Below are 19,974 nucleotides of genomic sequence, written 5' to 3' on the forward strand. Positions count from 1 at the left end.
TAACAACTATGTCCTGATTTCAAACTCACCCAACAACCTCCTAATTGTAATCTGTCTTCCCCACATAAGACAAACTACAGGAAAAGACTACACTATCAATGATGTTGCAAAATAGACTTCTGGTCTCTATGTCAATTACATTTTTGTCAGAATTTTATTTAATTGACCTTTTATTCTGGAAGATAAAAGGAGCTCACTTATCCCTATTCCTCCTATCAAACGCAACTGAAAACTTTGGACATCATGTAAAATAAACATAGACCCTGAAAGATGGAAGAAAGCAGGCTGATGAGATATATTTGGACTTGAGGAACAATATGATAGTGAGTCCCCTGCATTTTTTTTCCTCATCCATCTCAGACTGAACAACAGAGAAGCTGGCAACCCAAAAATACCAATGGGCACAGGAAGGAAACTTCAAGAAAAGCTTCTCTTTCTCTCTCGCTCTCACTCTGTCTTCAAAACTGAGGACTGAACACAGGATGCTCTAACACTAAGCTACATCCCCAACCCTTTTTATTTTATTTTGATACAGGGTCTTGCTAACCTTGAACTTGTGATCCTCCTGCCTCAGCCTCCCAAGTCACCAGGATTACAAGAATATGCTACTGATGAGACCAACAAAGGACCAGAATACTTTAAAAACCACTCTGCCACAGTCAAGCATTAAAGGAAAAATGGCAGTTCATTCACCCACCAGAAAGTATCTTGGACCTCGCCCTTACCAGATGGCAACAATGTGCCCCCCATCCCTGCAAGGGTGGAATCAGAACTCAGCGTAGAGAGCCAGCACTTTCATCTCATGAAGCACCTGCCCGTTTCCTGGGATGGTGTCAGAAAAGGCCTGGTGGAAGCTCAAGACATTTACCACCACTCAGTGGTAATGAGGCCACACACCTCACAGTGGAGCCAGGAGAGGTCATGTGGAAAGCAGCAAAAAGGTATTACTGCCCTCCCCACCCAGGGGGACATCTGTGAAAGCTCTGTGGAGAGTCAGAACTCCCATCTGTGCCTAGCAGGTACAATGAACCCCACCTCGGCTGTCAACATCAAGGCAGAGAAAGAAGTCTGCATGTCTCTTCCCATGTGCTGCTACAAAGTAGTGCCCCCTTGTTTCATTCACAGCCCAGTTGTGCCAGGGCAGTGGGGTAGGTTGCTAAAAGACCAAGGAAAGTGCCCAGACATGGCATGAAAGATGAGTGATTTATTGGGGAAAGCTTACAAGAGAACAGAGACTGCTCCATGAAGAGTTCAATGGTGACAGGCTGACAGCACCTCCATCTGAATGGTGCTTTGCCAAGTAGTGCCTCCTCTTCCTCATGGTGTTTTGTCCAGTGGCAACTGGCTGGATGAGTGACACATCCTTTCCACAGTGCCCTCAGTTCTGCACTAGTCCCCACTTAGAGAGGGGTTTGTATATTAGACTGCAGAAGCAGTGACATCATCAGCATCAGCTTGCTTAGTTTACTTGTTTCACCAGCATCCCAAGGAGCAAGGGTCCTGGTGTGCATGCAAGGAAGTAGCTTTTTAAAGATGACACTAACTTGCCCTAGTCCAGTATGCATAAGAGAAAAAGTGTCCTTTAAGAGAATATGTATCTGGAAATTCTAGCCCAGGCCTGTTCTCTTTACTTTTTTAACTTGGTTAGGTTTAGGGGAACAGAGAGGGGGCATTCATGGACTGTCGGTCTTAAGCCCCCTTGCTCTTCTCAACCAGCAACAAGGGAAGGGGACACTCCCCAACAAGGTCAGACTGGGATAGGTAGGGCCGACTGACCGCTGGCTCCCAGCCCTCCAGGCGGAGGACAGCAGGAACTGGTTTATTGAGGAAATCACACAGCTTTTATGTAGGGTGGGGGCTAGGTGGGAACCAATCAGCTTAAAGGTCAGCAAGGCATGGAGGATTCATGCAGGCGAGAGTCCCATTGGACTATATGGCAAGCACAAGCTGATCACATTTGCGGAACTGTTGTTAACCAATCCCTGATGGTGGTCCAATTTATCGTCTTGTACCTTTGAAACCGCCTTTGAGCCTTGATCTTGCTCACTCACCAGGGAGTAAGGAGTCAGCCTGAGTTACTTAACCTGTCATTAGTCCCAACAATGGACACAGTGTTTTACCATTCCCCTTTGCTTTAGGAATGATACACCCCTTGATGAGAAATACAGTGCCAGAGGAAGCAGCTTAAGCATAGGTTTCAATAAAATCCAGAACCTCATAGCATACTAAACAAAATGTCTAGGTTTCAATTAAAATGTCAATCATACCAAGAAACACAACAGATCACACCTGAATGTAGAGGAGCCATCAGTCGATGTCAACCCTGAGATAACAAAGGTTAGAATTAACTGACAAGTATTTGATTTATTTATGTGCGTATTTATTCATCTATTCATTCACTCATCATGGTTCTGGAGATTGAACCCGAGGTCTTGGACATGCTAGACAACACTACCATTGAGCTATATCTTCAGCCATGATTTTAAAGCAGCCATGATTAAAAGTGCTTCAAGGAGCTTGAAACAAATGAAAAAAAAAAAAAAAAAACTTAGAAAGTCTCATCAAAGAAATAAAGAAGAACCAAACAGAAATTTTAGCAATGAAAAACACAGTAATTGAAATTAAAAACTCAGAGGTTGGGCTCAGTAACCCAGATGGTTTCACTGGAGAATTCCACTAAAATGTAAAGAAGAATTAACATTAATCAATACATGGCTTTGGGAACTCAATAAAAAATAAAAACCAACACCTCTCAATTAAATTTTTGCAATTAGTACAATCCACATATAATAAAAAAGAGAAAACTATAGACCAATACTCTTTAAAAATGTAGACATAAAAAAATCCTTAGGGCTGGGGATATAGCTCAGTTGGTAAAGTGCTTGCCTTGCAAGCACAAGGCCCTGGGTTCAATCCCCAGCACTGCAAAAAAAAAAAAAAAAAAAAAAAAAATCCTTAATAGTTGTTAGCAAAGAAAATCCAACAATATATAAGAATTATAGTCACATTCAAAAGAATAAAATTGGGCCCCTTCTGTTGCATACAAAAGTTACCTGAAAATAGATTAAAGACCTACCCATAAGACATAAAACACCTAGAAGAAAACAAGGAGAAACCACATGACATTGTACTTGGTAATGATTTCCTAGACACAATAGCAAAAGTACAGGCAATAAAAACAGAAATAGACAAAATCAAAACTAAAAAGTTTTGCTCATCAAAGTTCACAAACTACAGAATGAAAAGGCAAAATAGAAAATATTTACAGATTATGTATCTAGTGGGTGGTTAATATCTAGAACATATTACTGCAATTCAACAACAAAAAAATCAATTAACCCAATTCAAAATGAGCAAAGAACTTTAATAGACATTTTTCTAAGCTTCATCCTTCCTTCATGCAGCATCTTTTGGGCAAATTTCTTTCTTAGGTGCTATATCTTCAGCTCTGCGAAATTCTCTTTGGTGTCTTGCCTGGTGCCAGTCAGAAAAAAAGCAAAGAGGGGACATCTTCAGTATTTTCGCCAACAAGAAAAGAAAGAAAATAGTAACTATGTGAGTTAATGGATATAATAATTAACTTGATTGTGGTGATTAATTCACAATGTATACATATATCAAAATATCAAATCATACACCTTAAACATACACAAATTTTATTTGTCAAGTTTATCTCTATAGAGCTGGAGGAAAATAGGAAGGACATACTGTCACATGTTGCAACACAGTTAACTTTGAGAACAGTCTGCTAAATGAAATCAGGCAATTGTGACAAGAAAATACTGTATGATTCCATTTATACGATGTATTTAAAGTAATCAAGTTCGTAAAACAGAAAGAATGATGGTTACCAAGGTCTTGGGGGATGGGTGAAAAGGGAGTTGTTTAATGAATATAGAGTTTCAAATTCATAAGATGGAGAAATTTTGGATAACTGATTGTCAACAGCATCAATATACTTTGCACCACTGGAATATACATTTAAAAATGACTAAGATTGACTAGGTGCAGTGGTGCATCCCTGCAATCCCAGTAACTGAGGAGGCTGAAGGAAGAGGATCTCAAGTTTGAGGCCAACCTCAGCATCTTAGCAAGACCCTGTCTCAAAATGAAAAATGAAAAATAATTGAGGATGTAGCTCAGTGGTAAATCACCCCCGGGTTCAATCCCCCTACCAAAAAAATAACTAACTAGATAAATAAAAATAAAAAATTATTGAGATGGCAAATTTTGTTATGATTTTTACAACTTTACATACATCATAACTCATTGGTCTTTATCACCAGGATACAAGACTTGCTCAGTAATTGGAAGCTGATGCATATAAGCACTATATATTAAAAGGCTAAAGAAGAAAATAACCATGATCTATTAGTGGATGCGGAAATAACATTTGACAGAATTCAGCATCCTTCACAACAAAAATTCTCATAAAAATAAGAATAGAAAGAAACTTCCTCAACTTGACCAAAAGCACCTACAAAAGACCTATTTCTAGAAAAATCCTACAAGATTAAAAGCTTTTTGCCTGAGAACAAGGTCAAGGGAAGGATGCCTGCTCTCACCATCCCACTCAACAGTGCAAGGAGTTGTATCAAGTTCAACAAAGCAAAAAAAGGAAACAGAAGGAATATTGATCACATGGAAGAAGGAATATTGCCCCTATTCATAGATTACATAATTGTCTATGTAAAAGATTCCAAGAATCTATGAAAGAAAAAAAAAAACCCTCCAAAACTAAAAGAGTTTTACAAAGTCACAGGACACAGACAAAAACCAAAAAAAGCAGTTGTACTTACATACACTCATTATAAACATAAAGAACACCACAATTTAAAATATAAAGCCATTTATGATTGCTCAAAAATAGAAAATACTTAGATGTGAAGCTAACAAAGCAGATACAAGACTTGTACATTTAAAAGTACACAATACTTCCAGGTACAGTGGCACATACCTGAAATCCCAGCAACACAGGAGGTGAGGCAGGAAGATCAGGAGTTCATGGTCTGCCTGGTCAACTTAGTGACACCCTGTTACTAAATAAGATTTTGTAAAGGGGTGGGGATGTAGCTCAGGGTAGACATTCATAGGTTCAGTCTCTAGTACAACAAAATAATAATTATTATAATAATAAAAGAAGATCTAAATAAATGGAGAGACCCGCCATACTCATGGATTGTAAAGATAAGCATAATAAAGAATTCAGTTCTCCCCAAACTAACACAAAGGTTGAATGAGAGCTGAGAGTGTTGCTCAGTGATGCGGCACCTTCCTAGCATGGGCTAGGATCCCTAGCATCATGCAAAAAAATTAATTATTGATTGAATAACTAAATATGTATCAAAATATAAGAAAGTAAGATAATTAAAACAATTTTGAAAAAAGAATAAAGTAGGGGGAATCAATTCACCTAATTTCAAGACATAATATCCAGCTATTGCAATCAAAACTGTGAGGTATCAGCAGAGTGATATATACATGAATCAGTAGAACAGAGATCTCAGAAGCAGACCAATATAGATGTGCTCAAAGTTTTGAAAAAGGTTCAAAAGCAATTCAAAGGAGTAAATGGCAGCACATAAAGACAGACTTTTCAGCACATGGTGTGGGAACAATTGGGCAGCCAGCCACAAGCAAAAGACCATGAATTTTTACCCAAACTTCACACTTTATACAAAAATGAATTCAAAACAGGTCACCGATTTAAGTATAAAGTATAATTCAACTTCTAGGGAGAAAAAAATAAAGGAAAATGTCTTGGGATCTCGTATTAGAAAAAAGATTTCTTGAACACCCGAAGCATGATTGAGCCATAAAAAGAAAAATTAATAAATTGACTTTATCAAAATTACAAAGTGTGCTCTGTGAAAGATGATGAAAAGTCAAGTATTTACATACTATGTATCAAAACAAAGGACAAGCCCAGTGTGGCAGTACACACCTGTAATCCCAGAGGCTGAGGCAGAAGAATTGAAAGTTCAAAGTCAGCCTCAGCAACTTAGTGAGGCCCTAAGCAATTTAGCAAGACCCTATCTCAAAATAAAAGGCTTGGGATGTGGTTCAGTGGTTAAGCACCCCTGGGTTCAATCCCTGCTACCAAAAAGAAAAAAAGAAAAAGAAAAAGAAAAGGACAAGTATCTGGAATATGTAAAGAACTTTCAACTCTCAACAGTAAAATAAACAAACACTCTAATTAGAAAGTGGTTGAAAGACATGAAGAGACATTTCGCTGAAGATAATATGCAGATGGCAAATAATCACATGAAATTGTGTTCAACATCTTTAGCCATTAGGGAAATGCAAATTAAAATCGCAATGAGATATCACTGCACACCATAGAGAATGGCTAAAATAAATAATAATGACAACACCAAATGTTGACAAGGATGTGGAGAATCCAGGCTGTTCATACATTGCTGGTGGAAATGTAAAATAGTACAGCCATTTTGGAAAACAGTTTGGTAGTTTCTTTAAAAGATAAACATGTCACAACGAGATTTGTGTTCCTAGGTATTTATCCCAGAGAAATGGAAACTTATGTTTATGCAAATGTCTGTTCATAAATGTTTGTAGGAGCTTTATTTGCAATTGCCAAAACCTAGAAACAGCCCAGAATGGAAATACCAGTCAGCAAAAATGGGACACACTATTGATAGATGCAAGAACTTAGATGAGTCTCCACAGAAGTATACTGACTGTAAAAAGTCAATCACAAAACTTGCATACTGTAAGATTTCATTTATACAACATATGTGAAATGACAAAACTATAGAAATGAAAACCTATTAGGGTTGCCAGGCATTTTACAAAGCGGGAGGAAGAAGTAGGAGGGAAGTGGGTGTGACTCTAAAAGGGTTATAGGGGGTTCCTGTAGGGATGGAACAATTTTTTGTACCTTGACTACCTAGGTGTCAATAGCCTGGTTGTGTTTTCTGCAGTTTTGCAAGATGTTACCATTGGGTGAAATTGTGCAAAATGTACATAGATCACTCTGTAACTTTTCAATCCATAATTATCTCAAAATAAAAGGTTTAATTTTAAAATTGGCCCTCAGATTTCATGTATCCATGTCCTGAGGTTGGCTAACAACTAGGTGTTTACTTCCATGAGAAAAATTCATTGTATTGACATAATTAGGTTTCTAAGTTAGATTTAAACCATGACAAATCCAGCAAGGGTAACTGGTATGTGAAGCCTTTGGGGACATCTGGAGATACCCAAATGTATTTGCCATATTGTTTTCCACATTCAAACTTCTCTAAGTTGTATTATTATTTCAAACATAGTTCAAATCCCACTCTTCCTGGAAGCTCTGCTCACCTACCTTGGAGCTCACTTGTTCCTCTCTGGATTTCTTCAGCTCTCTTTATATACAGCTGACTGTCCTCATGGTGGCCACCAGACCCATGAGGCTGTGGGGTGCTTTACATGTGCTAATGTGAACTGAGAGTTGCCGTAAGGAGAAAATACACACCAGACAGTAAATTTAGAATGAAAAAAGGAAATGTAAAATATCTTATTAATTTTTTTATTGACTTCATGTTACTGACTTCAATGTTATGTTAACTTTTGGATATACTGGGTTAAATATATTATGTTATGGTTTGGATGTGAGGTGTCCCCAAAACTCATGAGGGAAAGCATACAAGAAAAGCTTAGAGGCAAATGATTGAGTTATGAGAATTTAACCTAATCAGTACAGTAATCCCATGATAGGGATTAACTGGGTTGTAACTGTAGGCTGGTAGGGTATGACTGAAGGAGTAGGTCATTGGGGCATGCCTTTAGGGCATATATTTTGTCCTTGGTGTGAAGAGTTTCTCTCTCTCTCTCTCTCTCTCCCCCCCCACCCCCCAGTTGCCATATTCCCAGCTGCTTTCCTCTGCTACACCCTTCCACCAAGAAGTTGTACCCTATCTCAGACCCTGAGGAATGAAGTCAGCCATCAATGGACCTCTGAAACCATAAGCCCCCAAAATAAACTTTTCCTCCTCAAATTGTTCTTGGTCACAACAGTGAAAATACTGAATAAAACACATTATATTAATAAAAGAAATATAACCTGTTTCTTTTTACTTTCATGTTGGCAATGGAATCCAGTGCTCTACACTAAGCTAAATCCCCAGTCCTTTTTATTTTTATTTTGAGATAGAGTCTTGTTAAGTTGCTGAGGTTCACACTAAGTTGCTCAGGTTGGCCTCAAACTTGCAATCCTCCAGATTATGTGTATGCACCTCACGTCCACCTCTTTACTTTTTCAATATGATTACTATAAAATGTAAAAATCACATATGCAGCTCACATTTGTGGTTTACATCATGTTTCCACAGGATAGTGCTGACAACTACACTCATATTAAGTATAAATCAGTACACATTACTGCAGTCCTTTCTTTAACAATTGTTTAATAACCACCTACTATTTACTACTTGTGTGTACCTTGTATATACTGATGATGGCAGAGACTGGTTCACCTATTCCAACTACCATGTTCCCTAATCACACAGATTATAAAGCTAAACATCAGTGCCCCTGAGTCCTTTGTTGCTAGGTTCTATACGAGATCCAACTTCCACAATCCTGCTGCACAGTGTGCAACCTAGAAGCACTATGAGCAAATGAAGGAGGAAGTAGTTACAATGGGAAGAATCTTCCATCAGGAATGTCGGCCCAGGCATACTGCTTTCTGGGGGTCCAGGGTCTGGTCCTGAGACTGTAGTGACAAGTCATGAACCATGGCTGCAGTGTGACTTCTGCCAGACTGCCCTGCATATTTTCTGGAGATGCTGCATCTCTGCCTGGTTTGGGGGCCATCAGAGATTTCATAAACTATGAATATGCTTGAAAATATTCCTATGTGCTCAAAGGTACCAGAATAGAAGGTAAGACCTGTGGCTTATAACAAACTCAGTTTTCTGTCTTTGGAGGAGAAGCACTATTCTACTTTTTTTGAATGTGCATCACTAATATGATGTGCCCCTGTAGTAAAGTGCTCAATAAACAAAAGCCATTAGGAAAATAATCAAGATCATATCAGATTCTGCTATGGTATAATAGTCATGAGCTTTAAAGAATAATCATACACAGCAAGTGTTACACTGGATCCTGAACATCTCCCAAAAGTTCATATGTTGAAGACTTCGTCCCCAGCTCATGGAGCTATTGGGAGGTAGTGAAATTTTTAGGGGGTAGGGTCCACTAAGAAAGTTATGTCAGTGAGGCCATGCTCTTGATGGGGATATTTAAACCCTGGACCCTTCATGTTGCCTTGTTTCCCAGATACCGTGAAGTGACCAGGCCTCCTTCACCTCATGTACTGTTCTGCTACAAATCCAATGCAACAGCGTCAAGTGAACATGAACTGAAACCTCTGAAACTGGGAGCCAAAATAAATCTTTCTTCCTTATAAATTAATTAGTTCAGGTATTTTGTCACAGTGATAGAAAGCTGACTAATACAGTGTGATTTTTTTCCCCAAAAAGTTTCAAGTCTTGTGCTAAAGTAAGAGAATTTCACTTCTACTTCTTGAGGTAAAACATCAATTTATAACTTTTATATCTTTTCTCACACTATATATTTATATGCATACTAATTACTAATTAGTTACTAAGTATTAATTATTAATTTTTATAACTACCAAGTTTTTTTTGCATGAAAGTCATTCATCAACTAATCCTAATTGTCTATACCCTAAATCAGAAAGCTAAGAATGATATTCATGTTACTTTGAATATAAATTATCCTCTGATATTTTGGCAGAGACAATTCACCAGGGCTGTCAGCATCCCTGCAGGCTCTTTCTGGGTCTATCAAGAATAAAAGTCTCTGACATTCTTTACCCAACTCATTTTTCTGGGTTGTGTTTGCAGTGGACAATCTTGAAGGATGGATACTGCCTTCCACTGGATCATAGAGCAGACTCTTTAGAGGAGTGCCCCTCTCCTGTAACTCAATTCACCTCACATGCAGGCATCCATCTGTGCTGGTCCTCCCTATTGGTCTGAAAGAACAAGAAAACTAGTTACAACCATGCCACCTACTCTGCGTAATTAAATTCTTTGCCCAGACTTAAGAATCTGTGTTTTCTGCCAAGACTTATTGTACACTAACAGAATAACTTACAAGCTTAGCAAGTTGGATCAAATCAAACCCCAGATCCAACAACATCTGCTATTTTAGAGTGACTATGTTTGATTCTTCAATACCAATAATACAATTTTGGGGCTCCACAGTAATAACTTCAATGTAATTCAAAGGTCTGGGCCATCTCTGAGTCACCAGAAATTATGATTCTCTAATATGGGTAATGGAAATGTGTTAAGATTTATTGTCAGAAAGCCCGCTTAATTTTCAGAATCTATTAAAATGTGATTGCATTTTATGCTAACTATTATTACCTTTTATTCTGTTTAATTATCCAGGAAGAATATTTATAGCTTAAGTTTCTTTTTCTTTTTCATCAGAAGAGCATTCGTAAATTTCAATTGCAATCTTTTCCTATCTCAGTTGCCACTTGTGCTTCAGAAGTGGCAACCGCCCAGTACACCTCTTTTTTGCCCATTCATTACACAAACATTTGTTGAGTGCCTGTGTTTCAAAAGGCATTGTGCTGCTGAGTGCAGCAGGAAGCATGGCATAAGGTAGGGCTTCCGCAGTATGTATGATCCACACATTCCATGTTTGTGTGGAAGAGAGAGAGTCTAGAGACAGGGCACTTGACAGGACACTCGAGCATGAGCTGCCATTATGGAAACAAGTGGGAATGGAAAGGGAGAGTGTGATTGAGAAAAGGCCAATTTCTTACAATGCCTGAGTAGATTCAGGGCTACCGGCAAGTAGCAGATGAGAGGTTTTGAAGTTTAAGTTTGGGGATTTTTAATGCTGATGATTCTGGCTGTCCAAATAGAGAATTCAGAAAGAGCCCCAAAGTTGATTAGGGAAGGAAATCACATGTTCTGTTTCAGACATGAGCATCTACAAGTAAGAGAATGCCTTTGAATGAAAAGGAGATTGGGAAAGTATGATATCAGCTCTGGGAGGGGTTAGTTACTGGTGTAAGAAGGAGTGACTTTTCCCAAGGTGGGGTGGGGGAGCAGGGTGTTGACATGAAGCACTGTAGGTAAGAACAGGACCTTGTGGGCCTCACACCTGACTGTGAAGAGCAGAGAGAAGGAAGGGTACAAGAGATGTGGAGGATAGATTTAAGGCACGTGCAAAACCTAATAAATAGATATTCAGTAGGAAATATCCAAATGCTATAAAGAAGCCAAAAAAGATGATTTCTGGGGAAAAAGAAAAAGTAAAAGAAAAAAAAAATTCATGGGCTACTTGCATCTGCAAAGTGAAAACAAAGTTGTACATGTACGAGGCTTTACAGATGAAAAATTGTGCTACATGTAGGAGCAGCTCATGGGCATCTGGTGATTCTTGATAACCCCAAAGGAGCCTCCCAATTCTTCCTTTTAATCCAGAATGATATTGCCTTGATGTCCACAGACCATGTGGGGTCCTTAGCAATAGATATCACCATAAGGATTAGGAGGAAATGAAGGTAGAGGGAAGGGAAATGGTGGGCAGCACATGGGAAGTGATGGGGTGTTGCTTTGGGGATCAAGATACATAGGTGTGGCCTGTGTACAAATGTGTTTATGTAAATGGACTCAGTAGCAACAGGCCTATCCAGCAAAAGGAATTCATAGCACTAAAAGATGCTTTCTCTCAGCAATTATATAGCATTTCAGGATCAGGTGATCATGATTAGACCACATTGCCCCCTACATGAGAGATCTTGGCATATCCGTGTGTCCTTATCATGTTCCAGATGGTACATGAACATTCATTTATAAGTGGAACTAATTTCCCTCAACTCTGCCCATTCACCCACCACCCCCTGCAACCACAGACACATACAGCCAGGAAGCTACTGTGAAGAGCAAGTTCTGCCTGAGGTCACATCAAATTTAATCCATTTACATATGCCATCAATTTCAGCACCCCGTTTGGGGTATTTTCAAAATCTTGCATTTTTGTTTTGCTACAACAAATCCTATGCAAATGAATCCCTTCTCTAACAGGCCCTTCTCAGATATTCTGACAGCCCAGTTGCCTTTGTTGTAGCTTTACCCCAAATTCTGAAACTGTTAGGGTGTTTTTTCTTTTTCTTTTTCCTTTTTTCAAGTAATAAAAAAAAATCATATTTAATGAAAAGCATTCAGAATGTTAACAAAACAGCTGCAACATATTTTTCTTTTTTTCTTCAAAATTACAGAGCGGTATTCAGTTAATAGAAAAACAATTATTGCTGGGCACAGTGGCACACACGTGTAATCCTAGCATCTTGGAGAATGATGCAGGAGGATAGCAAGTTCAAAGCCAGCTTCAACTACTTAGCAAGGTCCTAAGCAGCTCAGTGAGACCCTGTCTCTAAATAATATATACATATATATATATATATATGTATGTGTGTGTGTGTGTGTGTGTGTGTATATATATATATATGTATGTGTGTGTGTGTGTGTATATATATATATATATATATATATATATATATAGAGAGAGAGAGAGAGAGAGAGAGAGATAAAGGTTGGGGATGTGGCTCCGTGGTTAAGGCCCCAGGGTTCAATCCCCAGTACCAAAAAATAAAAAATAAATAAAAGGAGTGAGTTGAGTACAGGAGGTTAAGTGCTTTACAGACAAGAAAAAAAACTGCACTAGAACCAACTTATTTATCATCATCTTCTTCATCTTCCTCCTCCTCGTTTCCTTCTTCATCTTCTTTGTCATCCTTCTCTTCCTAATTTTTTCTGTTTTTTTCACCCTTGATGACTCCCTTTTGTATTACATCAGATTTTTCTATAGCTTAGCAGAAAGCCATATCCCTTTTGTGTTTTCTCTTCAGCTCCACAGCTTTCTTTCATAGGGCTGCTTGTCATCTGCAGCAGTGTTATTCCACACCTCTCCCAGTTCCTTTGCAACATCACCAATGGATAGGCTGGATGTTCTCCTTTAATTTTGGGGCAATATTCAGAATAGAACAAGAACAAAGTCAGTGGAGGCCTCGTGGGTACATTGGGATCCTTGGACTTCTTTTTTGTTTCTCCATGCGAAGGAATATAGATTTTGATTTTTCTTTCATAATGGGTCTTGTCTGACTTTGCCATATCCTAGAATTTTCCTTTATCTTTAGTAGACATGATCTTTCACCTCTCTGAGCATTTCTTAGAAAACTTTGAGAAGCTGACTCAAGTATCCAGCTGCTTCTTTATGTATTCCTCCTGACAAGTTTGTACGAAGAATTGATACGATAATGTTTTTCTTCTTGACTTTTTAGGGTCTCCTTTGCCCATGTTCAATTATTTTTCCTCAGCAAGGCGGTCACCTAGTGCCCATCCAGTTCTTATTTTCTGAAGAGCTGTCTCTACAGAGCTCAATTACTACAACAGTTGTTGTGCTGTTGGTTTTATAGTTGGTTTTGTAAACCAATTGGTGAAACAAAAATAGTTTGTAAGAATTTTAAGGGACTTACCAGGTGCCGTGGCACATGCCTGCAATTTTAGTTACTCAATGGGAGGCTGAAGCAGGAGGATTACAAATTTAAGACCAGCCTGAGCAACTGGGCAAGACCCTGTCTCAAAGTAAAAAATAAAAAGGGCTTATGATGTAGCTCAGTAGTAGAGTACTTGCCTAGCATGTGTGAGGTCCTGGGTTCAATTCCCAATACCACAAAAAAGAATTTTAAGGAACTCTGCAACAGAGGCCTTCACTGGACCTTGAAGTGTGGCTGAGAACTCAGACAACAGACCTCAGCTCACCTGTGTCCTTGATGGAGTCCCAGCATTCCTGGCTCAGTGCTAGAGTCCACAATCACCTCAATAGCCATGTCTTAGACTAGTGAAAGTGCATTTCCAACCAAATCAGTTGCTTGCTTCTCCAGCATGACATATAAACATGAGTGGCATATTGTATCCTTGAATTTCAGTAGTAGTGCTAGTAATTCTACCAATAAAAGCAATCTCCATCATTTACTGAATATCATCAAGAACTTTGCATACTCTGAGGACTTGTAACCCCATATCTGTATTGATAACAATGATAGTTATTATTTATGGAATGCCCTCCTAATGTAGATGTTTCAACTGTGCTATCTTTCTTAATACTTACAACAATTCTATGAGGTAGATAGTGTTATCCTCATCTTACAGATCAAAAATCACCCCTACACCCCCAACAGAAACCCTCTTAGCCAGTTTATAGCAGTCACACTCTGCCTCCATGGCAGAGTTGAGAATCAGGACCTAGTTCTGTGTGATTCCAAAGCTGTCTCCTTACCCTACATGTGTTCTTTGGGGTGATGGACTTGGGTTCTGGTCTCTTATTCTCAGGGTTACTCTTGCTCAACCTTCCTCTGGCCCTTGCCTTCCAGGTGATGACAGCTCAGGGCACCTGCCCACTAGTGCATCCAGGTGCACTGCTTAGATCACATGAGGGTGGGCTCTATGCTTGCTAAGGAGAGAATGTGCACAAAGCTGTTCAAATACAGTGTACTCCTCAATTTAAAAAAGAGATGATAGGACTGGGTTGCAGCTCAGTGACTGAGTGCTTGCTTAGCACACATGAGGTCTTGGGTTTGATCCCTGACACTGAAAAAACTTTTTTAAAAAAATTATTTTTAAAGAAAAGATGACCAATTGAGATTTCAAGAAATTGGATTCTATTTTTACCTATTCCTAGATGATGCCATATATAATTATGAAAAACAACTATAAAATGCTTGGCCAGCACAAATTACTATTTCAGAATTAAATCTATAATGATTATATAGAATACTGAATAAAATCCAGTAGTTTGGTATGTATTTGCAGTCCCCCATCTCCTGACGTGTCACTCACTGTCCCTCAGGCCCACAGAGGCACTGGATGATATACATTGCCTGCACTGACCCTGGTGTCAGCACCCATAAAGAAAAGACCCAAAGAAGGGTACGGGCAGGGCACTTCTCCAAATTTACCTGGACTCTAGTACCAGCAGTCTTGCTGCAATAATTCCAGTTCTCAATGAAAATTCAGTAGGCCATGTCTTCTCCTTCTGGTACAAGGTCAGAGGTCTGGGGTGACAGTGATCCTCCCAGGCAGGTCATGTAGGTAAGATTCACCCAAAATAGCCAATTACCAGGGAGAACACAGAGTTGGAAGAAAATTGGAACTTCGAGTCTTTGTGCCAGAGAGGAGGCAATGTGGGGTACCCAGCAGATATCAGGAGGAAGGAAGGAGAATGTGGAATGGGGAAATGTGAGAATACCAGGCGCACTTAGAAGCCCTGCCCCAGGTGCCCCCAGCTAAAGGTGAGTTTGGGGCAGGGCATGCACAGGGCTGAAGTCTGTCCCCTAGTGGCAGCATAGGGACCAGTGATGACAAGGGGAGACCTGACACTGCAGTAGGTCAGGTTATCTGGGAATGAGTTGCAAGACAGTAGTAACAGGTGCAGAAAGGGCGTAGAAATCTACCTGGAACATGTTTTAAAATTTGGCTTGTAAGAGTCCTACTCAAAGAGGGGGAACAGAACTTTCCGTTATGGTTTGGAAATGTCCTCTGTAAACTTGTGTATTGAAAGCATGATTCTCAGTGCAGCAAATTTCAGAAGTGGGACTTTTGATTAGGGCTCTCCTCAGCAGATTAACCCATTTTCTGAATTAATTCAATGGCTGGATTAATTCACTGATTGCTGAATGGACTACTGGGTGGTAATTATAGGCAGGTGGGGCAAAACTGGAAGCAGTAGACCACTGGGGTGAGGCCTTGGCTACCTCTGTCCCTTGCCCCTGCCTCTCTGATCCCTGGCTTCCATGAGCTGAGCAGCTGCCTTCCACACATCCACTATGCTGTTCTGCTTCAGCTTGAGCCCAGAGCGGTGGAGTCTACCATTCATGGATTAAGACCTCTGAAATTGTGAAACAAAATAGACTTCTCCTCTAAATTGTTTTTGTCAGGTATTTTGATTACAGTGACAAAAGATTTACTTACACACTGACCTTCATCTTTTCTTCATCTTGTTCCCTAGCCCAGGAAGAACTCAGTGGTATTGTCTATAAAATGGATTTTGAAACTTACCTTTACTTTCTATTTTTTTATTCCACGTGAAAAGATGTTCCGAATTTCAAGAATTAATTCAAAGTGTCAGGACATAATATTTTTATGCCTTGCACTGTCAAGAAAAAATACATATATACGTAAAGTTCTTCCATGAGATTTAAAGCATGTTCACAGTATATCCCCTACTTTGAAAACTTTATTTTTCGGTAATTTGTATTGAACTTTATGAGTGACTGCTTTTCCAGAGAAACCCACACAAAACATGGTCTAACCAGAAACCCATGAGGACTAGTACAGTTACCTTAGTCAACCTGGCTAAGTTATAATCTTCAACTCTACCAACCCACATCTAGGTGTTGCTCTGAAGCTGTTCTGCAGATGTGACAACTCAGGTTAATATCAATTGAATATAGGTGAGGAAGATTGTCCTAAATCACCTAAGAGGGACTATTTCAAACCACTGGAAGTTCAGGACTGAGGATTCTCTGAGGAAAAAGGAATTCTGCACTCCATCACTCCACAACCAGGGGTCCAGCTGCCCTTCTTCTGTGTGTTGGGGTGGGGAGGTGACTGGGAGTTGAACCTGGGGCAGGGGTACTACCACTGAACTACATCCCCAGCCTTTTTCTTATTTTCTCTTTGAAACAGGGCTTCACTAAATTGCCTATTCTGGCCTCAAAGTTGCAATCCTCTTGCTTCAACCTCCTGAGTATCTGGGATAACAGGCTTGTACCACCGCACCTGGCCAGCTGCCTTCCTTATGGCCTGCCCTAGGAATTTGGATTTGCCTAATAAGCTCCACAGTCATGTGAGCCAAATCACCACAAGAAATTTTTTAATACATTTATCTCTTACTGGTTTCATCTTTCTGTTTGAACCCCAACTGATACTACAGGGACTAAGATGAGAGTGGTCATGGATGCCCCTTTCCTGTGGTCACAGCAAAAACACGCAAGGCACTAGTGGTATGTCAAAGTAAAATTCAGGACAATGAAAGCAGGAAGTCCAAAGTGAAGTAAAATCAACAAGGAGTAGATGAGTTGAGACTTTCCACTGAGTGGCACAACAAGGGAGGGTCACAGAGCCAGAAAATATGAGACTAGTATGATAGTGGCTTAGCCCTAGAAAAATTCCAGACAGGGTTTGGACCAGACTGTGGTGAGGAAGGCATTAACCTGAGGCATAAAACTTAGGAGAGGGAGGTTATTAAAAAAAATATCAGTCACCAAGATAAATAATATTTTGCCGGGCACAGTAACTCATGCCTGTAATCCCGGCTACTCAGGAGGCTGAGGAAAAGGATTATGAATTCAAAACCATCCTCAGCAATTTAGTGAGGCCCTAAGCAACTTAATGAGACCTGTCTCAAAATAAAAAATAAAAAGACTGGAGACATGGTTAAGTGGTTAAGCATACCTGAGTTCAATTCCTGGTATTAAAAAAAAAAAAGATAAATAATGCTTTGGTGCAATATTTTAAAAATCAAAATGAATGCAAAAAAGTAAGGATGAATAAAAACCAAAAATTTCAACTGAAGAAAAAAATCAGAAAGATCTAAAGGACTTCAGTGGCTAACCTATACATGCCAGCACTGTGTTTGCTGAAATTTTATCTCTGTCATTCAATGGACATGACTGTCAGTGCCATCGGTTCTGCGGGAGGCTGCATATGGTCTTAATCAAGTTTATGATTCAAAGACATACATACTAGATGGAAGTGGTGACCTAGAAAACCTGACAAAGTTACAATCAAAGACCATATCTTTGATTATGAGATGATAATTTATCCACTGAATGAGCAATGGTTTAAGATACAGAACTGGAGGTGGATGTGGAGGTAAAGAAATGAAAGAGAAAACAGCAGAGTAATAGAAAGGTAGGGCATCATAACCCTGAGACATAGCACAGAAAGAAAGGTTTCCATTGGCAACACATTGTGAGAAAAGATTTCAGTAACTAGTTAGAGTCATATTATTTGACCTACTTGTTTGAAATCTAAGTACAAATCAAGGCAAGTTAGTCCAAATTTTTTTTAAAAATCTTTTTCATTTCATAAGAATGGATGTATGATTTGGATATGAGGTGTTCCCCAAAAGTTCCTGTATCAGTATCAGTACAAGAGGTAGAATGATTAGATTATGAGAACTGTAAGATAATTAGTGGATTAGTTCATTTGATGGATTAATAATTTGATGGATTAATAGTTCATTTGATGGATTAATGAACTAACTGGGTAGTAACTGTAAGTAGGTGGGATGGGGTGGAGGAAGTAGGTTACTGAGGGTGTGTCCTTGGGAATTATATCCTGTCCTTTTATTTCCTCCCCCTCTCTCTGCTTTCTAGCCATCAAGTTGGGCAGCTTTCCTCTGCCATGCCCTTCTGCCATGTTCTACCACCACTGTGGGACCAGAGCAATGAAGTCAGTCGACTGTGGACTAAGACCTCTGAAACTATAAGCCAAAATATACATTTCCGGCTCTCTGCTCCTCCCCATTCAACAGACAGTCACTTCTTCTCAACTCGTGCAGTGCCACCCGCATATCTGAGACACGATGTTGAAAGTTGGAGTGAATGGATTTGGCCATACTGGGCGCCTGATCACCAGGGCTGCTTTCAACTCTGGCAAAGTGGATATTGTTGCCATCAATGACCCCTTCATTGACCTCAACTACATGGTTTACTTGTCCTAGTATGATTCTACCTATGGTAAATTCAATGGCACAGTCAAGGCTGAGAATGGGAAGCTTGTCATCAATGGAAAGTCCATCTCCATCTTCCAGGAGTGGGATCCTGCCAACCTCAAATGGGGTGATGCTGGTGCTGAGTATGTTGTGGAGTCCACTGGTGTCTTCACTACCATGGAGAAAGTCGGGGCTCATTTGAAGGACGGTGCCAAAAGGGTCATCATCTCTGCCCTTTCTACTGATACTCCCATGTTTGTGATGGGCGTGAACCATGAGAAATATGACAACTCTCTCAAGATGGTCAGCAATGCCCCCTGTACCACCAACTGCTTAGCTCCCCTGGCCAAGGTCATCCATGACAACTTTGGCATTGTGGAAGGACTCATGACCACAGTCCATGCCATCACTGCTACTCAGAAGACTACAGATGGCCCCTCTGGGAAACTGTGGCGTGATGGCCGTGGGGCTGCCCAGAATATCATCCCTGCATCCACTGGAGCTGCCAAGGCTGTGGGCAAGGTCATCCCTGAACTGAATGGGAAGCTCACTGGCATGGCTTTCCATGTCCCTTGTCAGTTATGGATCTGATCTGTCACCTGGAGAAAGCTGCCAAATACGATGACATCAAGAAGGTGGTGAAGCAGGCATCGGAAGGCCCCCTCAAAGGCATCCTGGGCTACATGGACGACCAGGCCACCTCCTGCAACTTCAACAGTGATACCCACTCTTCTACTTTTGATGCTGGGGCCGGCATTGCCTTCAATGACCACTTTGTCAAGTTCATTTTCTGGTATGGCAAGGCTACAGCAAATGGGTGGTAGACCTTATGGTCCACATGGCCTCCAAGGAATAAGAGCCCCTGGACCATCTGCCCCAGCAAGAACACAAATGAAGAGAGAGGCCCTCAGCTGAGGAATTCCTGCCCCTAACTCAGTCCCTCAACACATTGAGAATCTCTCTCCTCCCAATTTCCATCCCAGACCTCCTGAAGAAGGGGAGGGACTTAGGGAGCCCTACTGTCATATACCATCAATAAAGTTCACTGTACCCAGTCAAAAAAAATATATATATATATATATATAGCCATACACATTTCCTCCTCTAAGTTATTCCTGTCAGGAATTTTGGTCATAGTGACAAACAGATCAGTAACACAGATGAAAATGGTCATATTTAATATCAGTATAACAGCACTTTGCT

At 40.0% G+C, this 19,974-nt stretch overlaps 1 pseudogene; it reads left to right on the plus strand.

The window, feature by feature from the left end:
• Positions 1-18,642: 18,642 nt before the first annotated feature.
• LOC124992983 (glyceraldehyde-3-phosphate dehydrogenase-like) lies at positions 18,643-19,627 on the plus strand (annotated as a pseudogene).
• The last annotated feature ends 347 nt before the right edge of the window (positions 19,628-19,974 follow it).

Source organism: Sciurus carolinensis, chromosome 1, assembly GCF_902686445.1.
Source record: "Sciurus carolinensis chromosome 1, mSciCar1.2, whole genome shotgun sequence".
Classification (NCBI taxonomy): domain Eukaryota; kingdom Metazoa; phylum Chordata; class Mammalia; order Rodentia; family Sciuridae; genus Sciurus; species Sciurus carolinensis.